Source organism: Pinus tabuliformis, chromosome Q (assembly GCF_031772625.1).
Source record: "Pinus tabuliformis cultivar Carrire ecotype Pingquan chromosome Q, CPIR1, whole genome shotgun sequence".
Lineage (NCBI taxonomy): Eukaryota > Viridiplantae > Streptophyta > Pinopsida > Pinales > Pinaceae > Pinus > Pinus tabuliformis.
This window is the reverse complement of record NC_142296.1, coordinates 1,080,145,655-1,080,161,227: the sequence shown is the minus strand read 5'-3', so window position 1 is coordinate 1,080,161,227 and position 15,573 is coordinate 1,080,145,655. Positions and strand designations below refer to the sequence as shown.

General features: G+C 33.7%; 1 pseudogene; it reads right to left on the bottom strand.

The window, feature by feature from the left end:
- Positions 1-11,512: 11,512 nt before the first annotated feature.
- Positions 11,513-12,168, bottom strand: LOC149223276 (chaperone protein dnaJ 10 pseudogene; annotated as a pseudogene).
- Between the last annotated feature and the right edge of the window lie 3,405 nt (positions 12,169-15,573).

The window sequence follows — 15,573 nt, the reverse complement described above, 5'->3', positions numbered from 1 at the left end:
AATTTCTCAAAGACTTCACTTTTGTTCTTGAGGAAATATATCCAAGTCTTTCTTGTAAAATCATCAATGAATGTCAAGAAATATAGGCTGCCTGCTAATGATGGAGCTTGCATTGGTCCACACAAATCTGAGTGGATAATCTCTAAGGGTACCTTTGCCCTTATGCTCTTCCCTGATGGAAAACTCTCTCTATGTTGTTTTCCCAAAATACAACCTTCACAAAGGCTGTCCGGTTTCTCTATCAATGGTAATCCTCTTACCATTCCTTTTCTGCTCAACAAATTTAGACCTCCAAAATTGAGATGCCCAAATCTCAAGTGCCACAACCAATTTTCATCCTTTGGCACGCTTTGGAAGGCCTCTTGGGTTACTGCTGCCATTTCCCTTTTGTTTTTCATGTCTGCCCTGATCCGGAGAGGGAACATCCTGTTCCTTGTCATCTTCACTTCAGCAATGCATCTTTTGCTGGGTGGTATGTCCATGATGGTGCACACATCATTTACAAAGTAAACATTGTAACCCTTTTGGATAAGCTGTCCAACACTCAATAGGTTACATCTCATTCCGGGGACATAGTAGACATCTGCTATGGTTTTCCTTTCTCCTTGTTTTGTAAATATCTTTATCTCCCCTTTTCCCATAACAGACACTTTGCTATCAGTTCCTAGTGTGACCTCTGATTTCAGATTTTGATTTAAGGCTGAAAAGAGGGCTATATTCCCTGTCATATGGTTGCTGCACCCTGAGTCTAAAAACCATATGTCTTCACTATGTGTTTCAGCCATGTTACAAGCTAACAGGACATTATTTTGACTGTTGTTTTCTCTTGTAACATTTGCATTTTGTCTACTGTTCATATCATGCTGTTTCTTTCTACAATCACTAGCATAATGTCCATACCTTTTGCAATAATAGCATTGAACATTAGATTTATCATACCTTTGTCCTTGAGCATGATGTTGATCTCTTTGTTGGCTGCTGCCTTGACCTTGGTTCTGATTTGGATTGTTGCCTCTTCCTTGTGCATTTGATGGGCTGTTCCTTCCACCTCTGTTCTGGCTTCTGCCTCTTCCTCTTTTGTTTCCTCTGCCTTGACCTCTTCCTCTTCCAAAGGACATCTGGGTCTTGAAGGCTTGCTCAAGAGATGAGTTTTCATTCCTACTCAACCTCTGCTCATGTGTTATCAGTGATGCATGTAGCTCATCAACTGAGTAGTTTGAGAGATCCTTTGTCTCTTCAATGGTGGTGACTATGGCATCAAACTTTGAGGGTAAGACCCTCAATATTTTCTCCACAATCCTTCTGTCTTCAATGGTTTCTCCATGAGTTCTCATTTGTGTGATTACACCAATCACATGAGTGAAGAATGAGTCAATGTTATCTGACTCCTTCATGCACAGATTCTCAAAATCCTTTCTCAGCAATTGTAGCTTTGCTGTCTTCACTCTCTCCATGCCTTGATAGGCTGTCTTGAGGGTTTGCCATGCTTCATTTGCTGTCTTAGCTGCTGCTAACCTTGGAAACACACTCTGGTCTACTGCTAGATACAACAACATACGGGCTTTTGAGTCCTTCTTCCTATTGCTCTTCAGCTGATCTCTCTCTCCCTGAGTTAGTGCATTGAACTCAGTTTCATCTGCTGGTTCTTCAAAACCATCTTCAACTATTTCCCATAAGTCTTGAGAGGCAAATAGGGCTGTCATGGTTATTGCCCAGTAGTCATAGTTCTTCCCATTAAACTGTGGTAGCTGGGTGTTAAACAAACCCATACCAGTGCTTGTGCTGGCCATTCCTTGACTGTGTATTTAAAACACTGACTGTCTCTTCAATAACAAACAAGATAGCTATGAAGAATACCTGAATCCTTTGTTGTCTGAGTCTTCTATCTGCCTGAGAAGTTTTGCTGCTGCAACAACCTTCTCCCTTCAGCTTCTTTAACTTCCTTAAAGAGCCTGATCCTGCTCTGATACCACTGTTGGGTATTTTTAATGGGGAAAATACCAAAAACCAAATATTCAAACACACAGAGGCAATGCTCTGTTTCTTTTGCTCCAGGATCTTTTGTGCACACAGAAGACTTAAAAAAATTTCACTGAGGAACAGAGGATTTCACCATAAAATATTTCTATTCATTAAAACAAAAAAAACATTCACTGTGTCTCCATATGAGAATTTACACTGCTGGAAAAATTCCCATTAACATTTACTGCTGTAAAACCTCCATTCACATTTACTGGTGTAAAACAATTTTACATACTGCTGTAAAAGCAAAACTTACACAGGCTTACAAAATTCGCTCCACCATTTTCTTTATGCACTTGCAAAACCACACATGGTTTTTCTTACACCTCTGTTTTACTATGCCTCACAAAAACATTACAAAAGACATTTGTGCACTGCTGTGCATACAGCCTCTGGTTCTTCTTTTCGCTGCTGCGAACACCTTACATTTACCTCCCGTGTGCAATACATGTAAATAAAAGTCAACACACTCAAAAAAAACTTATTACATACGTTTTTTTACATTTAATACATGCCGTATGTAAATATATAAAAAAATAAAACGTGCCCATAACGAAATTTATGATATCCACCTAAAACTATGAGAAATACCATGTGCCGTAAGGAAATAAAAACAAACTACCTACTTCCTACGAACAACAATAAAAACATTAAATTTCCTCGCGGCGGTCAACCCATAAACCTTTCACTCCACGCAAAACATTGAATTGATGTGGGTTCGTATGCAACTCTAGGTGATCAACGGCGGAGGAAATTGGAGCAGATCCGACGGTGGATAACCATATCGGAAGACCAACAAGCGCTGAACGTTAACCTCCGAGAAAATGACGTTGCGTTACGTCAGGGCTGAACCATGTGTCAGCTCCAAATTGTATCGGAGCTCCTTGCCGGATTATTCCTTCTGCCTGAAATCAACCCGAGAGCTTTCCGGCGAGGTTTATTGACCGTTTCTGGCAGCTGCGTTGAAATTAGATTTCAACAGTGCAGCAGTATCCTTTTTTTTCACGTAAGTCAGATGTCCCGTGGTCGTATAGGGGATTTATGATATTTATAAACAAGAAAGACAAATTGCTTCACCAAACCGCGCCATTCACAGCGGTGTCACGAGTCGCGCTGTGTCAAGTCGTCGTCATACAGAGCATATGGGGCAGATGCTAAGATTTGCTGCTATATTGCAGCAAAATCTATGCGTGTTGGGGCGATGATGCTTAGTTTATACACTGATTAAGGATCGTGACCTATTTATGAAACGTATGACTGACATGTATTTCTCGTATTTCAGAATATGATTAATTTGATTGCTGCGAGAAACTGATCACTAGTAATGATTTCTGCAGACATCAGAAATATTGAGAAAGTAAGAAAAAAATGTTTGGATTTCTGCAGCCATAATGAGAAAGTAGGAGATAATTATTTATAAAGCTTTCTAAGAGCAGTTTAACAGCACTGATTCGATGCGTGGTGGTTGCATGGTTCTGATCATTATTGTTTTGATGCGATTCTGGGTTCACCAGGTCTGCTTGCCTATTCTAGTTACAAAGGGTTTATCTTCTAGCTGTGTATGAACACTGTCTGAGTTCTGGAAGGGAGCCTCAATCTTGGTTTTTGTGTGTCCTCGGTTGAAAAGTTGAACAATGTAACTTGGATATCTGTTTATTGAGAAATATATTGTCGCGATTGATAAAACACAGTTTAACGGCGTTGTGAACATTTAAAATTGACCTTTTAGTCAGGTTTTTGGATAATGAATTCATGATGTCATATGGATCTGTTTATTGAGAAATATAATGTTGCAATTAACAAAAACAATTTAACAGCGCTGTGAACTTTTAAAAACGATTTTAATGGACTTTTGAGTCAGGATTTTCGATGATGAATTCATGATGTCATGAAATTTGACTTTGTTAAAAAGTTGTGTTTCGATTTAGGTTGGAGAAATAATCATAAAGTTTAACTTAGAAAAGACAATAACAATTAAATTGAAGGTGTTCAATAAGTAACTTGCTTTTTGATCTTGGCTTTGGGGATCTGAAAGGCCTTGGAAGTGTCAGTTCAATTGAAACATAATGATTTTTAAATATTTGGTTTATGTCAGTTCTAAACATATTAAAATAATAAAATTTAAAAATTCAAACTTTTGAAATAATAAATATTTTTATTTAAATTAATTATAATTGTTTAATTTAATTTTTTATTAATATAGTAATTATTATTTATTATAGTTAATTATTGCATGTCTTAACTAATTATAGTTGACATTTTTTAACAACCATGGTCAATTTTGTCAACCTATTTTAATAATTTTTGTAATATTAGCATTAATATTAATGTAATATTAATCATGGCTGTTGATATAGCATTATTTTAATCATGTAAGAATGGTCAACCATAGTCAATAATAGTAAACTAGGTTCAACCATAATCTTTCTTCTTAATCCCTCTCCAAACATAGTGATAATTATAAATCATGGTCAACTAAGGTCAACAATAGTTGACAAAAGATGGTGGACCCTTTTCAACCAAGCCCAACCTTGTTAAGGGCTTCAACCCACTTCAACCATTAATGCAACCATGTTGGTAACATTAAAACTAGCAATTGCCCCAAAAGGTGCAAAGCTACACCCAAGGAATATAATACTTAGGAAGATCATATCCCCAAGAATATAGCCAAAAATAAGCTCATAATTAAATTGTAGAATTCGAAATGAACTACATAGTTAAAAAAAATAAAAAATTAATGACATGAATAATCATAAATTTTCATTTATAAAACACAAATAACTAAATAAATTAATTTTTTTTTTTTTTTTTTTTTTTTTTTTTTTTTCTGAATCAGACTATTCTATTATATTACAAAAAAGTCAAAAATTACAGCATCAGTGTTACAACAGGGTTGTAGCCCTGTGATTCCTGTCGAGAGATTGACAGTTTGCCCAAGTTTAAACATGTCCAAAATTACACGGGTACAAAAATTGGAAGCGATGACAAACTAGCATAACGACACAGGACAGTGCATAAGACCGAGACCTAAAAGATATGGATAGCCGACACTTAGATTTTGAGATCTGGACTGAGTCCAAACACATACAAGATGACAATGAGTGAAAACAGAGAAAACTTTCCCATCCCAGCGATGAAGAGCGAACAGCAGGTCGAGTTATTCATCGTCGGTGGTATGCGGTTCGTCCTCCTCCTTGCCCCTGAAGTGCTTGGGGATGTCCGGGTCAGAGAGATGGATCCTCTGCGTTGGTTTGCTGGGGCCTGCCTGAGAGTCTGGGGAAGAGCTTTCCTTGATGGGGCGTAACAGATCAATAGTAGGCATTTGCATATCGATTGTGGGAACAATCTCTGGAACCCGAGGAGGGTTTGCCTGCGGTGCTTCCTCTTGACCTCTTGGATTGCCACAATGGTCAACAGAAACTGAAACGATGAATGTGGAATTTGCCAGAGAGCAGGGAATTCGATACCTGACCATGGGATGCGCAGAGTGTCCGCAGTCCATGATTTCTCCATGCTCCGTTGCCCTACCGCAGCCAGCTGCTTGTCCCCGGGAGCGACGGTGATCTGAAGTAACTTCAATTGAGGAAGAAGGAGAAATTGCATGCCTCTGTGCCGAAGCACAACCCCTGGAGCTTCCGCGCCTGCTAATCATTCTCAAGCGCTCACGCTACATCACCAAGTTAGCCAGAGAGCAGGAATATCCCTGCGCAATCTTCCACAGAACCAGAGAATAATCCGACGCTACCGCCGAGTGCTCATACCTTATGCAAGAGTGCTGGAAAGTGACAGAGGTGCCAGGCCTTTATAGCGCCATTTTTCCACTTCCCAAGAGAACAGTTAAGACAGAAATGACTGGTATTAATTCTTGCAGAGGGACAACCGCTGCCAGTCTTAAATAACCACCGGCCCTGTATTGCGTGGCTCGTCCGGGCTGACACATGCCCATGTGACGACCCATTGGCCTGTTACGCATTGCAGCCACCCGCATCTGGGACTAAATAAATTTAATTACATTCAACATAACGATGACAGAAAAATACTCATTTTTACTAAAACTTTAAATGCACACAATCTGTAATAAAAAAAAAATCTAAATCTTACACCATGTTTAATTTTAAATATAAAATAATAAATAATAAATAATATTTTCACATTTTTACATCCTAACATTTACCCTGTTTATTATTATGTTGATGTGGTTGTATTGGTTGGAGCATGATGTTCCTACAAAGGCTAGGAAGCCACATTTGGCCCATTGAACGAGATAGTGGAAATCCCTTCAGTGCAGGACCCACAAGGCTATGGCACAGAAAGTGCCTCCATCATCGCAAGCTAGCTATTTTGTTGATAGAGCCAATATGATGGAGTATGCACACATAATCTCCAAAGGAATTTCGGCCAAAGCACGTATTGCGGTTTATAGGGTCTGTTGGGTATCTAGTTGCATGACCTATGACATGCTCTCTGCCTTTGAGAATGCGTTAGACGATTGAGTAGATGTTATCTCGATGTCGATTAGGTCATATGTGCTTCCTTACGCTAAATGACTCGAACTCTTATGGAAAGAAACCGTTCAAGTTGAATTAGCCAACCATGGTCACCATGGCCATACATAATGTATTTCATCAACCATGATCAAGCATAGACAACATGTTAAGCATGATCAACATGTTCATCCATTACCAATTATAGATAACATGGTCAACCACTATGAACTTGGTTAAAGTGTACCTGGCCATGGTCAAACATAGTTTCGAAATTTCTCCAAATGTCACCTTACTTTGACTCATAGGGACCATGAAGGCAAAGTTAAATCCACACAGAGGAAGCAATTCACTCCATACATTCCCACTTCTTACCATAATTTATATAGGGTAGATTGGTTATTGTTGGGTGCTTTTAGATTTTGGATTATATTAATCTATTTTTTTTTGGATAAGGAAGATTAGATTTTAGTTAACCAAACACACTATTTGATCTCATTCCAAAACTAAAAGAAAAGTTGTTCTTCTTTGTCATTCACAAGGCAATAACAATGGGATCATGTGCTTTCAAGTAGCATCTCTCTTTAGTCTTATGCATGAAATCAAATACTACATCCAAATGCACTTTAACCTTCAATTGCACTTTAACCTCATGCTTAAGAAGAAACTCAGTCTGTTTATTTTTTCTTTGAAAATGGAAAAACTTATCATAATTAAATTGTCAATTAACAACTAGAAAAAACATCATCATCTTTATTTCTTTATATTTTCTTCACATTTAAGAAAATTAAACAATTATCCAATTATAACACTTTTAGGTTTTATTCAAAAGCAAAAATAATTTAATTCCAATAATATCCTATACATTTTAATAATAATTAGATTTAGTTTTACCTATATAAAATATTTTTTAGTATAATTTAATTTCATATTAAAAAATAACTAATTATTTAATTTATTGTTTTGGATATTAAAATTTTTATTAATCTTTTATTTATATAAAAATTAAAAACAAATTATTGTATCCATTTATATTATTAGTAATTTATTAATTTACAAATGAAAAATATAAATATAAGATAATAAAAAATAAAAATTGAAACTTTAATATATAAATATTATCTTAATGATTTTTTAATATATATAGAAAATATAATCATAAAAAAAACTTATACTTCTACTAAATATTAAAAATAATATAAATTTATAAATAAATAAATAAGCAAGATGATCCTAAGAAACCTCTTACTAATTCTGGAAGAAACTGCATCATATCATGTCTTTTTACCATTATTTTCTTTGTGTAATAATTTTATCATTCCATGTCCTTCTTTTTTATGCTTTATATTTTATTTTTATTTTTAAGGGTTACCCACCCTAATAAATAAATAAACATAAAAATTATTTAAATTTTATTAATTTAAAGTATTGGAAAATTATTTAAATTTTATTAATTTAAAGTATTGATATGATAATATTATATGTCAAATTGTAAAATACTAAAGCACACTACATCTGTGAAGATTATTACTAGAAAGTGTATTAAATATTGCAAAAGAAAAGAAATGTCATATGTAGATAACATATAGAGAAAGAATGTAGTAGATGTGATACCTAGTTGTGAAAAACAACAGTATGCCTAGCTATGAAGTACATATTTGTGCTCTTATGTGAAATAAGATTTTAGTTTGTAGGATATGATCAAAGTATGTTTTATGTTTTAGAAGTTAACAATATTTTTTTGTACATTTCAACCTAGAAGTGTATATGTGTGTGCAGGTGCTCTTATTTGAAATATGAATTTAATTTTCCGAACATGATGAATTCTGGTTTAGGCTTTAAAAGTTAGTAGTACTTCTATGTACATTTTAACCTAGATGTTTCTTAGATCTATGTACCTATTTTTCTTCGGTTTAAGTTTAGTGAATTTTTATGTTCATAAAAAATTGGTGTCAAGTTTATAGCATAATTATCTTGATAGAGAAAGGTGTGTTCAATGCAACATATGTAATAATTAGCTTTTTAACTAGTAATCTCTAGCTTGATGATTAGAATCATTTTGAGGTGAGGAGGAGATTGCACTCCTCGAATGGTATTTCATAGAAATCCTTATTTTTTCATCCACCTTCCTTGATTTGATGGTGTTCTCATATATCTTTTGTAGATAGCGTTAATGCATTTTTGAAGTTTTGACCATTTCCACCTTTACTCCGTCTGATGATTTCAACATAAACATGTTTGGCTTTGGAAGTCTGTTAGATGCTAGTTCTACCAGTGTATAATAGTTTCACTCCTATTTCATAGCCATAATAATGCATAGAAGAGATGAATATTTGCAATTGCTATTTGGCCATATTAGAAAGCAGAAATTTTCATGGGAGATGAGTCTCCCCCATCAAATGATCCCCATGGGCCTTAGTCCAATGATTGTTTATCTAGACCTATGCTCTAGACTTATCTCCTCAGGCCATGTAGCTTTGAGAACCAAGCATAGGTTCTAGGTCCATAACATTGCTAGTAAATGCAGGAGTCTCAAGTTGACCATATTTGGTGCTCTAGAGAAAATCACAGTGACGTTATGTATGTGGTTGAGCAATAATGAATTCATCCTTTTCTTGCCCCAATAGAGACGTCGAATATATCTCTACATACTCCCCATTAAAGTTACCATTTCCTAAATCAAATCCTGTAACATTTCTTTTACACAGTCCTAATCATTAGATCTATTATTTGAACCATAATGATTGCCATTTGGTACACTTTCCCATTCCTTATGCTTAGGTTATTCGTGGTTGAATCCCTTGAATCTAGTTCTGCCTCTACCCTTCATTGCTTTGTGATGCTCGCGACAAACCATTCCATTCATCGACAACATAAATCTAGGATTTGGGGACACCAAATTGCCTTTCGTACACGCAGGGAATGATCCACGTAGGATGTTGTATACCGTCTCTTGGAATTCTGTCCATTTCTTGGAAAGAAAAAAGGTCGAGTGATCCATATATCAGGTTAACCATCCTGCTGCAAACATCAGATAAAAGAGACTTGAATATATCTGCACCACCCACCACTCAAACTACTTTTATGAATTGTCACGTCTATTTCTCTTCGATTTTTGAATGAATGAGAGGGAACGTATTCGAAGGAAGAGGTATAATGAATAAAATCTAAAAAATAAATGTTGTTTTGCAATTTAATGATGTTTCCTGATATATGTCGATATTATCCTTAATAAATTGGTGAGATTTATAAAAATTGTGACACAAAAATATACCCAAGTTATATAATGCACCAAGTGAATTGATCATAATCATTTTGATAGTCCTATGGTTTGCTGTACATTTTGGGAATTTGAGAGATGCATATGAAATTAAGAGATGGGCACTAAATTGGTGTTGGTGATGCAAATCAGGTCCCAGTTTAAATGGATTTTTCAATCTCCAGCTACTATACCTCAAACTCCATGTGAGAAAGGGATCTTTGGATTTGGTGTATTGAATGAGGAAAAAATAGTCAGGTTTACATTAAGATAAATTTATGCAAATGTTAAGCCTTACCCATGTTTACATTAAGATAAATTAGTGCAAACATTAAACCTCAATTGCTCAAATACATAGGTTTACAGTAATACAAATTAGTGCAAATGGTTAATCCTTACCCACGTTTACATTAAGCTAAATTAGTGCAAACGTTAAGCCTCAATTTCTCATGGGCCTGGTTATGATATTTGTGAGATCACCACGTCCATAAAACATGGCTAAGCAAATAATGGCATTCATTTTCAACTCCAATGTCCTTATCTAGTGAAGGTAGGGCCTCAAAACATAGAATTCCCTGCCTCAAAATACAGAATTCCCTACAACCCTTGCGCAAGACTATGTGAATATCTGACAAAAGTAAGAAATGACAGACAACGGTACCAAATATATTATATATTCAAATTTTAATCACTTTCTCATACCATGGAGAGCTATTGAAAAGGAATATGAATATTAACTTGCACATATACCAGATTGGAGGGAAAAAAAGAAATATGAATATTACCTTGCATATATACCAGATTGGAGAAAAAATTCAAAATCCTAGCACTCTTCTCATAGTCACGACCAAGGTGTGCAACCAAGGTTTACATTAGACAAATGGAAATATTTTTCAAATATCAACATATTATAAATTATCAATACCAAATTTTGTAAGTAAATTCCAATTATAACAACGACATAGAGTATAATTTTTATCTAACCGTATATCTACATTTAAAAATGACAAAATATTACTGAATTATCATATTTTTTAAACCAATTCGTCCTAACTTAGTAACTATGATCTATAGATTGAATTATTAGCAAGCATGTGAGAGTGTTTTCCTAACCTCTCTTTAGCAGTGAATTACAAATCTTCCCATTGCCCTTCTTCCCATTTTAGCTTACTTTCACAACGGAATTTTCTTCTTTTAACTAGACTTTTTAAGAAATTTAATAAAAAATATTAAATATCAGTAATATTATTCCACATAAATTATTTTATTTAATTAAATTATTTTTTATATAAAACTTTATATTAATAACAATTTTATATAATTGTATTATCAATTTGATACTCACTATATTAATAAATAACATCTAAAGAATCAAGATAAATAATAGCATTATATAATCCATTATGTCATAGCATGAAATTTAATTCTACTTACATGTTTCTTCATGTGAAAAATTTAGCAAAGGAGCTAAATAGTAAACGAAAACGTGTGAAAATGTTTCTTCGTTACGTCGAATAAATCACAGTAAAACAAAAATAAATAAATTATAGTAGTGTATCAAAGTGGACATGTATACCATTTGATTTCAGAATTGTTTATAAAAATTAACATTGAATATGATAATTTTCCTGTTAATTATGAATCATAAAATCCTTATTCTGTATGCATAATCAAATCTAATTTGCCCGTACCAAATAGCCAAAATTAAAATCATTTTATTGGAACTTAAATTAGGCTGAAAAACCTTTCATTCTCCACCATCCCAAAACCACAAAACGGTTTCCATTGACCGACGGAACCACGATCCAATTCCACAGCCCTCACAGAAAAATGGAGTCGCGCCGCCATGATTCTTTGGTGATGTATCTGGAGAGCTTCCATCATTTCTGAATTCTTTCTTCCCCAACCTACCAGAAGTCTCTTTTTCCGGAATTCGATCTTCATTTTGTAGTTTCGCGGTTCGGAAAATCTTTCCCAGAATCTTCAAACCTTTCGCGCGAGCTCCAAGTTCTTCTTTCTTGGCACTCTTATCTTGCAACACCATGTGGCACACATTTGAGAGGGTGCCTTCAATGTCAGGCACATTTACTTTCCAAAGTGACTTCATAATCAATTCTTTGTTGGACTGTAAAAATGCTTCCAAATCATCTTGACAATAATTCTCCTCTGTACTCGGCTGCTGTTTGATATCTTCTAGTAACTCTAGTAGTGCAAAAACACCTGTTGCTGCTGTGAATTGGGATTTGATGAAATTCCCTTTCCTTTTGAACCATTTAGCGATAAATGGCAAACCAAAATATACGGCTTTCTTTCCAAGTTTCTTTTGTTGCTTGCCTTTCAGACATGTAACCAATTGTTTGCAACCGATGTTGAAGTTTCTTTTGTTGCTTGCCTTTCAGACATGTAACCGATTGTTTGCAACCGATGTTGAAGAATAGAGTGCAAGAATGCTTTCTTCAATAGGGTCGGATGGGTAGTCTCAGAAGTAGTTATAATAAGATTTTCGATCTAATAGTGACAAATCTCTCAATCTCTAACATCAGATCAAATGGAGCATAAAAATAAAACAAAGACTCTAGGGGAGTTCTTCCAGAGAGAACCCCTTACAGCATAACTAGAAATTGCACCAAATGTTGCAAAAGAAGCGCCATAAGGCATAGAAGAAATAAGTTCTTAGTAGTCATTGTAGCTTAACTTATGCCAATAACATATTGAAAATGATGTATTGAATGTTGTCACATATTTTTCCTTTACATTGTTGAGTTTGGATAAAAGTGTTGTGAGAATGTTCATTTCTTCTACGCTTTTGCAACAAAATAGAGTATAGATTACCATGTATAGAGTACTCATAGCAGAAACCAAATTGGGTAGGATAAGTTCATTTGCAAAGTGACCATAAAGAAATAACGATTGTGGAAAACTAGACAATGACAATGTTGGCAATGAAAATGTTGGTTGGCAATGAAAATGTTGGCTGCTAGCAACCTTCTTCCCTTACTTCCCTTACGTCGTCACTATTAACAATGCATTTGTTGCCAACATCAAAGGAATGCATAATGAACACAAACGCATTTGCTTCAAAAATTGTGCTAATACCAATTAAGATGATACCAACAAAATGACTTGGGATGTGGCAATCCCTAAAACAAGTATTTTGACAATTATCATGACTACAGTGACAATCACATTGGTAATTTTAAATATTGTATTAAAATATTTATAAAATAAGTATTGAAATATTAAAAAGTTAAATATAATATATTTTTTTAATTGATGTAAAGTTATAATAATATTTAAGTGAGAAAAATTCCAGTCTAATTTGTCTACAAACTGGTAGGAATTTCTTGGAAACATAAGTTTGAGTTGTAAACCATAACCAACAATTATTTAAGAAAATAAACCATAACTAACCTCTCTAATCCTTCTTCTTACTTTTAATTATCCTAAGAAACTACTGAGTTGTTGCATAATGATGTAAATAACAATATTTACATAATTTGGTAGGAATTTCTTGGAATCATTAGTTTGAGTTGAAAATTATAACCAAAAAATATTTAAGCAAATAAACCATAACTAACCTCTCTAATTCATGTTCTTACTTCTAATTACCCTAGGAAATTAGGGAGTTGTTGCATAATCAAGTAAACAACAATATTTACATAGCTTGGGTGGGTGTTACACTGCACCTCCTCATATTTTGCATTCACCTCTAGAAATTATTTAACTACATTTCTATTTACTTCATGAAGTTCCTTATATTTTGCATTCACATCTAGAAATTATTTCACTACATTTGTATTTACTTCATGGAGTTCCTTATATTTTACATTCACATCTAGAAATTATTTAACTACATTTGTATTTATATTTGGCCCAAGACCACTTTAACCCCCCTTTCTTGGCACTTGTCCTATATTGTATCCGTAACCCCCCTTTCTGGGCACTTGTCCTATCTTTTCCCCATTTACCTTCAGTACTTCTATAACCTTTCTTGGGACCAAACACGGAGACCATATGCTTAGTTGATTCTTGTTGTGTATCTAGTATCTAAGCCTTTATAATCATGAATGCTTTGTTACATAACTGAATCATAGGATGCCAAATTTCCCTTTTTTCACCTTTGGGTATGAGTACTAAGCACTAAGTTCCTTGTGAGTTGGGGTTGGGACCTATACTTAAACACTCACTTCCTTATACATCCAAAATTGAGCTAAGGCTTAACCACATGACTTCATTCACCATTGGATGGTTGGATTGGCCTAATAACTCTTCTCACACTAAAGAGAAGAATTCATTTTGAGTTTTCAATATTGACAAGATAAATTAAACTATTTTTTTCATATGAAAATAAAAGAAAAAAGAAAAAATAATTTTCATCTATTTCTCACACATCACACCTCCTATTGTATCAATTTTATAGACTAGATTAGAACTCCAAGTACACTTGAACAAGTACACATAGGCAACATTAGTTAAAAATTGGTTCACTAGTATTAAAATATATATAGGGATATTCATATAGAAGAAATTTAATAGAACTATTTACTTCTTTCTCACACATCACACCTCTTATTGTATCAATTTTATAGACTAGATTAGAACTCCAAGTACACTTGAACAAGTACACATAGGCAACATTGGTTAAAAATTGGTTCACTAGTATTAAAATCTATATAGGGATATTCATATAGAAGAAATTTAATAGAACTATTTACTTCTATATAAAAATCATATGGAGGAAATGGAATTGGACTATTTATTTATAGTTTATATATGAATCATATGGAGGGTATTCAGTAGGGAGATTAAATTGGTCAGTAGCATTAAAATCCATATAAGAGTACTCATATAGAAGAAATTTAATAGAACTATTTACTTCTATATAAAAATCATATGGAGGGAATTGAATTGGACTATTTATTTATAATCTATATAGGAATCATATAGAGGGAATTCAATAGGAAGATTTACATTATTTATATTTTATATAGGAATCATATGGAGGGAATTCAATAGGACAATTTAATTGGTTCACTAGTATTAAAATCTATATAGGAATATTCATATAGAAGAAATTTAATAGAACTATTTACTTTTATATAAAAATCATATGGAGGAAATTGAATTGGACTATTTATTTATAGTTTATATAGGAATCATATAGAGGGAATTCAATAGGATGATTTACTCTTTCATCTCCTGAAAACCACTCCTCAAATACAATGAAATTGTTTTACAAAGAAACTATTCCTCTTTCTTATAGATTCTTATCAGCTAATTAGTCCAATTGTTCAAAAAATTGCAATGAATTTTTTAAAGACAATCAAAATATAGTATTATTTTATGGATATTAGTGCAATGTTGAATAGATAAAAAAAGCAACAAATTTTTACAACATCCAACATAAAATAAATATAACTTACAATAGTATTTTTCATTAAGAATTATAGGCCTAATTATTGGTGCTATGATGCAAAACACCATATGCATATGAACACACATAAATAACATTAATTTTTGTGAATGAAAATGAATGTTTAAATTCAATACCACTTATTCAACATGAATGAAATCTAAACACCAAGATTATAGGACCATAGGCTTAATTGACAATTGTGTATATACTATCTGAGCTTTTATAATAAAGATTGCTTTGTTACATAAATTAATCATAGGATGCTCAAATTTCCCTTTAAAAAAAACACATAAGGCCAAGATATCTTAATTCTACCTACAGAACTTGGCCTTAGCATATTTAAATGTGTGGGACCCCAATCCAAAGCTAGGGGACTTACAACTAGTGGCCTT